Source organism: Bidens hawaiensis, unplaced genomic scaffold (assembly GCF_021521415.1).
Source record: "Bidens hawaiensis isolate Kalapana, Puna unplaced genomic scaffold, B.hawaiensis_p1.1 tig00023607_1, whole genome shotgun sequence".
Taxonomy (NCBI): Eukaryota; Viridiplantae; Streptophyta; class Magnoliopsida; order Asterales; family Asteraceae; genus Bidens; species Bidens hawaiensis.
This window is the reverse complement of record NW_027493696.1, coordinates 350,095-359,504: the sequence shown is the minus strand read 5'-3', so window position 1 is coordinate 359,504 and position 9,410 is coordinate 350,095. Positions and strand designations below refer to the sequence as shown.

General features: G+C 33.7%; 1 long non-coding RNA gene and 1 pseudogene across 1 annotated transcript; one reads left to right on the top strand and one right to left on the bottom strand.

Annotated features, from left to right (window-relative positions):
• Positions 1–965: 965 nt before the first annotated feature.
• Positions 966–2,039, top strand: LOC143567680 (putative rRNA-processing protein EBP2 homolog pseudogene; annotated as a pseudogene).
• A 1,882-nt stretch (positions 2,040–3,921) lies between these two features.
• LOC143567684 (uncharacterized) lies at positions 3,922–8,534 on the bottom strand. Its single transcript, XR_013141452.1, has 3 exons — positions 8,474–8,534; positions 8,306–8,379; positions 3,922–3,972 (listed from the first exon to the last, which is right to left on the bottom strand). It is a non-coding gene; the product is annotated as an uncharacterized LOC143567684 (long non-coding RNA).
• Positions 8,535–9,410: the final 876 nt, after the last annotated feature.

Below are 9,410 nucleotides of genomic sequence, written 5' to 3'. Positions count from 1 at the left end.
GGCTCATCTTTCCCTTTTAGTCCATAATTAATTCCATCTAAAAGCCTACTTATCCTATCATATTTTATTATTATTATTAACCGAACGGCAAATTGGGATGTTACAACTACCATCTTTGAACCCGATCGGATTTAAACCACCACAAGTGGCGGGTCCGATTAAACCTACGGGGAACGAAATGATTTCAAATTTTAGCTTTAATCATATCAAAATTATATAAAAAGGGTAGAATAGTCATTAATTAAAATTGGGTATATATATGATATTTTTAATTATAGTTGGGTATATATATATGATAGTTTTAAAGTATGTAGAGTATATGAAATTAATCTTTATATTTAAAAGCCTATTTATTTAATATGGGCCAAGTCATAGGCTTTTTCACGGGCTAAATGTTAGACCCAACTCTCTTTTGACAAAAATGGGCCTATATATATATATATATATATACAGCAAAGAAAAAGAAAGCAATTGACGTTTAAGGGTTTAGGGTTCATCATCATACGCCTCTGTTGACAATTAGCAAGGTCAGTATTTTTTTCCCATTGATTCTTGTATATCTATGTAATTTACAATTTCAATTGTTATCTTCTCTTAACTGTTAATATCGATTTCTATGGTTTAACAAGTTTAGGGTTCTGTATATGTCTATTTCTTTTGTTGCTGAAAGTTCATTTTTTAGGGTTTTCTTTCATTTACACATCAGGGTTAATGGGAAGTTTGTTTGTTATTACAAATTATCTAATATTATACATACATGTTTGATAACAATATTGTTTGTTTATATAGATACTAACTACATGTTTACAGCATGTAATATTGTTTTAATACCTGAAAAATGCTGTTAGAAAAATCAAACTAGTAACCGCAAAATAAAATATATATAAAAATGTCATTTTTCATTATTTATTTTGACAAACTAGTTGAATAGCTTGTTTATTTTTTAAACTGTAACAGCTTACTAAATGGCTATTATAAAAAAGCCGACCTCCAAGTTATTAGAGACGTTACCCGAAGATCTTGATATGGATGCTTCTGATTCTGACCCAGAAATCGAATCCCAATCCGACCCAGAATCAGAATCTGAATCCGAAGGGGACGAGGACATTAAGCTGACCGAGCCATCAAAAACCGCCATATACAACAAAGAAGCTATACTTGACAAACTCGGAGACATTAGCTGGCCCGAAGATGTTGACTGGTTACACAAACTATCACTCGACATTGACCAAGACCAAAAGGTAGACGTTAATGATGACCTGGCCCGTGAGCTCGCGTTTTACACACAAGCCCTTGAAGGCACCCGTCAAGCTTTTCTCAAATTCCAACCTTTGGGCCTCCCGTTTCTTAGGCCTACTGATTATTATGCTGAAATGGTGAAAACCGACACACACATGGAGAAGATTAAAGGACGGCTTTTATCTGAGAAGAGAAGAATTGAAGAGGCAGAAGAAAGACGAAAGGCTCGAGAGAATAAGAAGAAGGCCAAGGAAGTGCAAGCCGAGAAGCAAAAAGAACGGGCCAAAACGAAGAAAGAAGAAATAGAGTCGGTTAAGAAATGGAGGAAACAACGGGAACAAAGTGGGTTTGCGGGTGGTGACAAGGATGGTGATATGGGTTTATCGTTTGAAAGTGGAAAAGAGTCTGACAAGTCTAAGAAGAACAAACGGGCTGGGGTGAACCCGTGGGACCGGTCAGGTGGAAAGGCGAAAGTAAGTGGTGGGAAGGACCGTAAGGGGGGCCCAAGCAATAAGAGGAAAAATCGGGATTCAAAGTATGGGTTTGGTGGGAAGAAGGGCGGGAAGAAGCAGAATACTGCTGAGACTACTAATGATTTTAAAGGGTTTAAGAAGAGTGAGTCTTTCGGGAACAAGAAAAGAAAGAAGTGACCCATCATAAGTTAATCAGTTTTGGTTCTCTAAGGTCAGATTGTTGTTTTTTTTGAATATTAAGTTTTAAATCAACTTTTGTTTCATTCCTGTTGCCTTAGTTTTAGTATTATGAATGTTTTGAGCCACTGGATATTCTCTATGAAAACTTTTATTTACTGCAGTGTGTTTTTTTGGCTTTTGAACTTATATTGGTTTGTAGATTGTTATATAACATGGCATTATTTGATCGGCCAGTCAACCCAATTATGTTATTGCATCTTATGAGATTTCTTAGGTTTTACAGGTCAGAACATGATCTACAATAATAGTTAAGATCACAAAAACATTAATCTTGAAAATTATTTTGGCGCATAAACGTAAAATTAGATTTTGGTTAACTTTTAAATCTTTTGTCTGTTTTTCTTTTGGTTATTATGTTTAGTCATGATATTGCATGTTATCAGATTCATAGTTTGCTGCTGATGGTAAATCTAGAGGTTGCACCATGGGTGGGTCGGGTGTTGTGTGACCATGTCATTTTAGGTGGAGTTGAAATGGGTTTTCTATTGTACAGTTTAAAACGGGATGTATGAGGCTAATTTTTGGTGTTAGTTTGGATCGGAGTACGAACTGGTTTTGGAGATTTTATACATTAAATGAAATGTGTTGGAGTAATCTGTCAAAACAAATTAAATAAATGAAAGCAATAATTAAAATTGAACTTGTGTCGTGTGTAGTCATAGTGCCCTAAAAGCGATTTGAGCTGTCATTTTAGGTGGAGTTGAAATGGGTGTTGTGTGACCATGTCATTTTAGGTGGAGTTGAAATGGGTTTTCTATTGTACAGTTTAAAACGGGATGTATGAGGCTAATTTTTGGTGTTAGTTTGGATCGGAGTACGAACTGGTTTTGGAGATTTTATACATTAAATGAAATGTGTTGGAGTAATCTGTCAAAACAAATTAAATAAATGAAAGCAATAATTAAAATTGAACTTGTGTCGTGTGTAGTCATAGTGCCCTAAAAGCGATTTGAGCACTACCGTGGTACAAATACGTCATACGTCAATTATTTATCATACAAAAAAAATCAATCATTAAGAAGCAATCTGCTGTTTTAATGTTATAATGGTTATTATAAAAAAGAAGACTGGTTTTATATTGAGAAGTCAACTGTGGTTAGCTTTCACACCACACCTCAAATCAAATCATCCCAAAGCTTACACAACACACACTTGTTATTATTCTCCCATCCTTATAAACCCTTCCGTCTCTCCTAATTAACACCAACCAACCAACCTCTCTCTATTAAACCACCACCACCGCTGTCGCCACCGCCATGTTTGAACTGATCGCGGTTGCGGCTTCAAATCCACACCTCATATTTCTTTTCTGCAATGTGATCATTGTCACTCTCATTCTTGTTAGCTTGGAACCATCATCACATTCTGATCATAAACACCCCCACTCCCATTCCACCACCACCATCGTCGCCGAACAAAAACAAAAGTTTCGCAACTGCCATCCCATTACAAAAGATTCATATTTACTATTTTAAGTTTATGTTTGGTATATATGATATTTCACAAGTAGAGGTTAAAATGACATTATTGTAAGAAAAAGTTAAAAAGAGTTATTTTACCAGCTGAAAGGCCTGAAAATCCATCATCCCGGTTATTATTTAATTGTCGTTCGTTCTTTTTGCCATGTCGGGTATTAGGCGTCGTTCGTTCTTTTTGCCATGTCGGGTATTAAGCGTGGCTCTAACGGAGTGAAGATCAGTTTTAGTTGCATGCATAGCTCCCCCGAGTGATAACCTTCTGTTACTTGCCCCACCATATGACATCTTGGACCCCTTTTTCTCACTTTGTTTCATCGGGCTCGGTTTTGACCCGGAACATGGCTTCCTGTTCCGCCATCAACTGTCCTTGAAGTTCTTTTTGATCCTAAAAACACACAAAACAACATTATAAAGTCATGAGATCGGGCCAAACGGGTCAACCCATTCACAACACTTAAATTATATTGTACCCTTTGATGTTTCCGTTCTTCTTTTACTTGTCTTAAGGTTTTATATTCTTCAAGCATGGATAGAAGTCGGATCTGCACAGGACATATTTTATAAAATAACATTAAAAAACACATTTTTAATATTATTATATAAGTCAATCTTTCTTACTCCATTATAAGTGAATTCAATGCCTCTCTCATCCTCCCAGAATATTGTCTTTACAGATAATGCCTTCACCATTCCTGCTCAAAAAACAACAAAAAAATTATATCTATGAAAAAATACTTCATTATTGAAACAAATATTTTACAAAATAGCAGGAAAGTAAGATTTACCTGGAAGTTTATTTATTTTAGTCTTTGTTGGTTAAAAAATTGTTTTTAATTTTTTATAACAACTGTTTGAATAAATGAAAAAAAATTAGATATATAGACGTCATATTGTTTTATCCGACCCAGCCCGAATCACCGACCCGACCCGAATCACCGACTCGAACCGAATCGTCGACCTGAAAATTTTATAAAACAACATAAAAAAACAAATTTTTAATATTATTATATAAGTCAATCTTTCTTACACCATCCTAAGTGAATTCAATGCCTCTCTCATCCTCCCAGGTTATTGTCTTTACAGTTAATGCCTTCACCATTCCTGTTCAAAAAACAAAAAAAAAAATTAGATCTATGAAAAAATACTTCATTATTGAAACAAATATTTTACAAAATAGCACGAAAGTAAGATTTACCTGGAAGTTTATTTATTTTAGTCTTTGTTGGTTAAAAAATTGTTTTTAATTTTTTTATAACAACTGTTTGAATAAATGAAGAAAAATTAGATATATAGACGTCATATTGTTTTATCCGACCCAGCCCGAATCACCGACCCGATCCGAATCACCGACTCGAACCGAATCGTCGACCTGAAAATTTTATAAAACAACATAAAAAAACACATTTTTAATATTATTATATAAGTCAATCTTTCTTACTCCATCATAAGTGAATTCAATGCCTCTCTCATCCTCCCAGGTTATTGTCTTTACAGCTAATGCCTTCACCATTCATATTCAAAAAACAACAAAAAAATGAGGTTATTGTCTTTACAGCTAATGCCTTCATCATTCCTGTTCAAAAAACAACAAAAAAATTATATCTATGAAAAAATACTTCATTATTGAAACAAATATTTTACAAAATAGCATGAAAGTAAGATTTACCTGGAAGTTTATTTATTTTAGTCTTTGTTGGTTAAAAAATTGTTTTTGATTTTTTACAACTGTTTGAATAAATGAAGAAAAATTAGATATATAGATGTCATATTGTTTTATCCGACCCGGCCCGAATCACCGACCCGACCCGAATCACCGACTCGAACCGAATCGTTGACCCGAAAATTTTATAAAATAACATAAAAAAACACATTTTTAATATTATTATATAAGTCAATCTTTCTTACACCATCCTAAGTGAATTCAATGCCTCTCTCATCCTCCCAGGTTACTGTCTTTACAGTTAATGCCTTCACCATTCCTGTTCAAAAAACAAAAAAAAAATTAGATCTATGAAAAAATACTTTATTATTGAAACAAATATTTTACAAAATAGCATGAAAGTAAGATTTACCTGAAAGTTTATTTATTTTAGTCTTTGTTGGTTAAAAAACTGTTTTTAATTTTTTATAACAACTGTTTGAATAAATGAAGAAAAATTAGATATATAGACGTCATATTGTTTTATCCGACCCAGCCCGAATCACCGACCCGACCCGAATCACCGACTCGAACCGAATCGTCGACCTGAAAATTTTATAAAACAACATAAAAAAACACATTTTTAATATTATTATATAAGTCAATCTTTCTTACACCATCCTAAGTGAATTCAATGCCTCTCTCATCCTCCCAGGTTATTGTCTTTACAGTTAATCCCTTCACCATTCCTGTTCAAAAAACAAAAAAAAAAAATTAGATCTATGAAAAAATACTTCATTATTGAAACAAATATTTTACAAAATAGCTTGAAAGTAAGATTTACCTGGAAGTTTATTTATTTAGTCTTTGTTGGTTAAAAAATTGTTTTTAATTTTTTTATAACAACTGTTTGAATAAATGAAGAAAAATTAGATATATAGACGTCATATTGTTTTATCCGACCCAGCCCGAATCACCGACCCGATCCGAATCACCGACTCGAACCGAATCGTCGACCTGAAAATTTTATAAAACAACATAAAAAAACACATTTTTAATATTATTATATAAGTCAATCTTTCTTACTCCATCATAAGTGAATTCAATGCCTCTCTCATCCTCCCAGGTTATTGTCTTTACAGCTAATGCCTTCACCATTCATATTCAAAAAACAACAAAAAAATGAGGTTATTGTCTTTACAGCTAATGCCTTCACCATTCCTGTTCAAAAAACAACAAAAAAATTATATCTATGAAAAAATACTTCATTATTGAAACAAATATTTTACAAAATAGCATGAAAGTAAGATTTACCTGGAAGTTTATTTATTTTAGTCTTTGTTGGTTAAAAAATTGTTTTTGATTTTTTATAACTGTTTGAATAAATGAAGAAAAATTAGATATATAGATGTCATATTGTTTTATCCGACCCGGCCCGAATCACCGACCCGACCCGAATCACCGACTCGAACCGAATCGTTGACCCGAAAATTTTATAAAATAACATAAAAAAACACATTTTTAATATTATTATATAAGTCAATCTTTCTTACACCATCCTAAGTGAATTCAATGCCTCTCTCATCTTCCCAGGTTACTGTCTTTACAGTTAATGCCTTCACCATTCCTGTTCAAAAAACAAAAAAAAAATTAGATCTATGAAAAAATACTTTATTATTGAAACAAATATTTTACAAAATAGCATGAAAGTAAGATTTACCTGAAAGTTTATTTATTTTAGTCTTTGTTGGTTAAAAAATTGTTTTTAATTTTTTATAACAACTGTTTGAATAAACGAAGAAAAATTAGATATATAGACGTCATATTGTTTTATCCGACCCAGCCCGAATCACCGACCCGACCCGAATCACCGACTCGAACCGAATCGTCGACCTGAAAATTTTATAAAACAACATAAAAAAACACATTTTTAATATTATTATATAAGTCAATCTTTCTTACACCATCCTAAGTGAATTCAATGCCTCTCTCATCCTCCCAGGTTATTGTCTTTACAGTTAATCCCTTCACCATTCCTGTTCAAAAAACAAAAAAAAAATTAGATCTATGAAAAAATACTTCATTATTGAAACAAATATTTTACAAAATAGCTTGAAAGTAAGATTTACCTGGAAGTTTATTTATTTAGTCTTTGTTGGTTAAAAAATTGTTTTTAATTTTTTTATAACAACTGTTTGAATAAATGAAGAAAAATTAGATATATAGACGTCATATTGTTTTATCCGACCCAGCCCGAATCACCGACCCGATCCGAATCACCGACTCGAACCGAATCGTCGACCTGAAAATTTTATAAAACAACATAAAAAAAACATATTTTTAATATTATTATATAAGTCAATCTTTCTTACTCCATCATAAGTGAATTCAATGTCTCTCTCATCCTCCCAGGTTATTGTCTTTACAGCTAATGCCTTCACCATTCATATTCAAAAAACAACAAAAAAATGAGGTTATTGTCTTTACAGCTAATGCCTTCACCATTCCTGTTCAAAAAAACAACAAAAAAATTATATCTATGAAAAAATACTTCATTATTGAAACAAATATTTTACAAAATAGCATGAAAGTAAGATTTACCTGGAAGTTTATTTATTTTAGTCTTTGTTGGTTAAAAAATTGTTTTTGATTTTTTATAACAACTGTTTGAATAAATGAATAAAAATTAGATATATAGATGTCATATTGTTTTATCCGACCCAGCCCGAATCACCGACCCGACCCGAATCACCGACTCGAACCGAATCGTCGACCCGAAAATTTTATAAAATAACATAAAAAAAACACATTTTTAATATTATTATATAAGTCAATCTTTCTTACTCCATCGTAAGTGAATTCAATGCCTCTTTCATCCTCCTAGGTTATTGTCTTTACAGCTAATGCCTTCACCATTCCTGTTCAAAAAACAACAACAAAATTATATCTATGAAAAAAATACTTCATTATTGAAACAAATATTTTACAAAATAGCATGAAAGTAAGATTTACCTGGAAGTTTATTTATTTTAGTCTTTGTTGGTTAAAAAATTGTTTTTGATTTTTTATAACAACTGTTTCAATAGATGAAGAAAAATTAGATATATAGATTTCATATTGTTTTATCCGACCCGGCCCGAATCACCGACTCGAACCGAATCGTCGACCCGAAAATTTAATAAAATAACATAAAAAAACACATTTTTAATATTATTATATAAGTTAATCTTTCTTACACCATCATAAGTGAATTCAATGCCTCTCTCATCATCCCAGGTTATTGTCTTTACAGCTAATGCCTCCACCATTCCTGTTCGAAAAACAACAAAAAAAATTATATCTATGAAAAAATACTTCATTATTGAAACAAATATTTTACAAAATTGCACGAAAGTAAGATTTACCTGGAAGTTTATTTACTAAAGCGCGGGCTTTTTCTGCACGTTTTAGAGTGAGATGCGCGCCCCTTCTAGATAATCCTGGATACAAAACAATAAAAGTTATTTTAGTTGAGCATGTAATTAAATTGAAGAAACAGAAGCAGTGGCGAAGCTTGCGCTTAGTCACGGAGGTGACCGAATTCATGGACTCAAAAATTTTCGGGTCGACGATTCGGTTCGAGTTGGTGATTCGGGTCGGGTCGGTGATTCGGGCCGGGCTTCTCGGGATCAAGATTTCTTAAGTGTTCTCCCTATTGAAGGATTGGGCCAACATATGTCGGCTTTGGAGTACCGGGCCATCCTGAAGTATCGGTTAATGATCCCTTTGTTTCCGGTAGATGAGCCGTGCCCGGTTTGCCGTAAGGTTTGTTTGGATTCTTTTGGCGAGCATGCGGTTCACTGCAAAGAGTTGCCTGGGTTTAAGTACAGGCATGATTTGGTGAGGGATGTTCTATGTGTGACAACTGCCCAAATCCGACCCGACCGAGGTACCCGTTTTCGGATCCGTTTTTAAGATTTAAAATTTGATTATAATCTTTATAAATTTATTATTTATATATATATATATATTACTAATAATAATAATTCCTTTCCGCCGTCCCGCCCCTTTTTCTCTCTTGTCGCCGTCCTGCCCCTCTGGTTAACCCTTAAGCCTTGAACCCTTTTCTTTCTCTTAACTCTTTGCTTGTCCTTTGGTTCTTCCCGCCTAAGGATGTCTGCGCAGCTCCACGCGCCAGACTCCTTACAAGGAAGCCTACGTGAAGACCAGCTGTTCCTGCGATACGCGAGACAAACTGTTCCCGCGGCGCGCTAAGGATTGTAGTTCTTCCCGCGGCGCGCAAAGGATTGTAGTTCTTCCCGCGGCGCGCAAAGGATTGTAGTTCTTCCCGCGGCGCGCTAA